This window comes from Lipotes vexillifer, unplaced genomic scaffold (assembly GCF_000442215.2).
Source record: "Lipotes vexillifer unplaced genomic scaffold, Lipotes_vexillifer_v1.1 scaffold8, whole genome shotgun sequence".
In the NCBI taxonomy this organism is placed as follows: Eukaryota; Metazoa; Chordata; class Mammalia; order Artiodactyla; family Lipotidae; genus Lipotes; species Lipotes vexillifer.
Genome location: NW_006781519.1, coordinates 569,920 through 572,371, shown reverse-complemented (window position 1 = coordinate 572,371; position 2,452 = coordinate 569,920). Strand labels below are relative to the sequence as shown.

The following is a 2,452-nucleotide window of genomic DNA, read 5'->3' as shown; positions in this document are numbered from 1 at the left end:
TTCAAAAAAATAATGAAATACTGAAACATGCCACAACATGGATGACCCTTGAAAACACTGGGCTAAGTGAAAGAAACCAGACCTAAAGGGCCACAGATTGTATGATTTGGGAGGGTTGAGGGGAAAATGAGGAGTGACTAATTAATGGGGTACAGAATTTCTTTTTGGGGTATAAATAGTTTCTAAAATTAGTGGTAATGATCGCACAACTCCGTAAATATACTAAAAACGTTAGAAGGGCGAATTGGATGGTATGTAAATTACATCTCTACGAAGCTGTGACTTTTTTTTTAATGTGATTTTTAGGTCCCTTCAGCATAACCAACAGTCATTGTGCTTTCCCTATAGTCTGCTTTCCAGTCTACCCGCCTCGACTCCTTTCCCATCCCTGCCCCCAAATACTGACACGGATACGAAAAGGACGGAAAAGGACAGCAATGAACAAAAGGCTCCATCTTGAAAGAACTAACGAGTTGTAACAAAACTTAAAAGAGACGCGATGTGAAGTGAACAAGATGAGGAGTGGCTGCGGTTCGTGACAAACTTTCATTTTGTTGGGCTATTATTTTTGTCTTAAGGGCAGAAACATCAGACCCCGGAAGTAAGCCAATTTCTGCGGGGCAAACACGGCTCATTTTCCGGCAGGCACTGTCTTTACGGCCTATTTCAAAATGCAAATCGCTCGCTCTCGTGGTCCTACGTCACCACGTACTTCTCGCGTCACCTCGCCGGCCAATTCCCATATTCCCCATCTCTGTCAGTTGAGCCGGAGCCAGCCAGCTTACCGCCGACTACACCTCGCCGCCGCCAGCCTCTCTTCGGTGGATGCCAACAGCTTTGAGATAAGCAAAATGGACAACAGACACGAGCTCCCTGAGGGACTCCTAATCAAAGTCACCAAGAATCTCAATGACGCCAGAAAAATGTTCATCGGCGGAATACCCCACGATACCAGTAAGCAAGCTCTTCTTGAATACTTGGCCCAATTTGGCGAGATAATAGACTTTACTATTAAAACCCATCCAGACGGTGGTGTTCCCAGGGGGTTTGGATTTGTACTTTTTAAAGATCATGCCACCGTTGAAAAGGTGCTCCAAGTCAAAGAGCACAAACTGGATGGCAAAACAATCGATCTTAAAAGGGCTAAAGCCATAGAATTTAAATCTCTGCCAAGAAAAGTTTTTGTCGGAGGGTTAAATCCTCATATGTCTGAAGAAAAAATCAGAGAGTATTTTGGGGCATTTGGTGTGATTGAGAATATTGAGCTTCCAGTGTATACAGGAACAAACAAAAGACGAGCTTTCTGTTTTGTCACATATACTGATGAAAAACCAGTGAGAAGGCTGTTAGAAGCCAGGTACCATCTGACTGACTCTGGGTGGTGTGAAATAAAAATTGCACTCTCGAAAGAATATTTCAAGTCACAACGCAGAGGAGGAAGAGATGTTCCATTTGCCAGGCTAGGCAACTACTGGGGAGGAAGAAGCTCCCAGGCAAACCCAAGTCCTTGCGGAGCAAACCCAAATGCTTTTGGTGCAGACCCAAATATTTGCGGGGCAGTTGGAGGCGGCGGTGGCAGAAGCCTTTCTACTGCTTTTATGCCTGTTCCCTTCTCAACCAGTAATGAAGGGTTTTATTTTTCTGATCAAATGTATGGCAATTTCCCTAATGCCTACAATAATCAGCCAACTTGTAATACCTATGGTGGAGATTATTTGCTTGGCTGTAACTATGGGATCCATGGGTGTGTAACTGCATTTACTAATTAAAATGTGCAAGTAAACGAAGCGGCTCCCTTTGGTACTGCTTACCAAGGATTTACCAGCTGTTCTGAAGGCGAAGAATGAAGCCACCACAGAGCCACTTTTATCCTCAAAAGAAAGAGTTATGTTACTGAAATAAGAAATGACTGAATGACTGTTTAGTAGGACGTTGTCACTAACTTTTGAAACTGTTTCCAGCTGTTGATAAGAACCAGTTTTTATTTTCCATAACCTTTTGACATTGGAGCAACAAGAAGATAACACAAGGATTTGAGACTTTTATTTTATGAAAGTTAATGTTTTCTCAAAAAATAAATGTTTACTAGCTTTATATGCACCTCTATAGTGGCTTCTGTTCTGTGTTGGTATTTTGTTTTGTTTTTTTCGGTGAGAGGAGTGGGGGAATTTGGGGTCCTTTCTTTTGTTTGTTTTTCGGTCTAGGGTGGTGGTTTTGGGTTAGAACTATCATCCACATTCAGACCTTAAAGTTTCCCTTTAGATTTGCTATTCAACCAGGTCCTTCTTTCATTCAACAAACATTAAGAGTTATTCTAAAACAGAAAGTATATTCAAAGCAGGAGATTCAGAGAGAATCAGCCCCAGTGTTAAAAGAGGCAGAAGTAAACCAGGAAACACAATATAGTGTGGTAAATCCTAAATAAGGCTTTGTGAAGGATGATGTGGTATTA

The 2,452-nt window shown here is 41.9% G+C and overlaps 1 pseudogene; it reads left to right on the top strand.

Annotated features, from left to right (window-relative positions):
* The first annotated feature begins 923 nt into the window (after positions 1-923).
* Positions 924-1,769, top strand: LOC103077809 (heterogeneous nuclear ribonucleoprotein D-like pseudogene; annotated as a pseudogene).
* Positions 1,770-2,452: the final 683 nt, after the last annotated feature.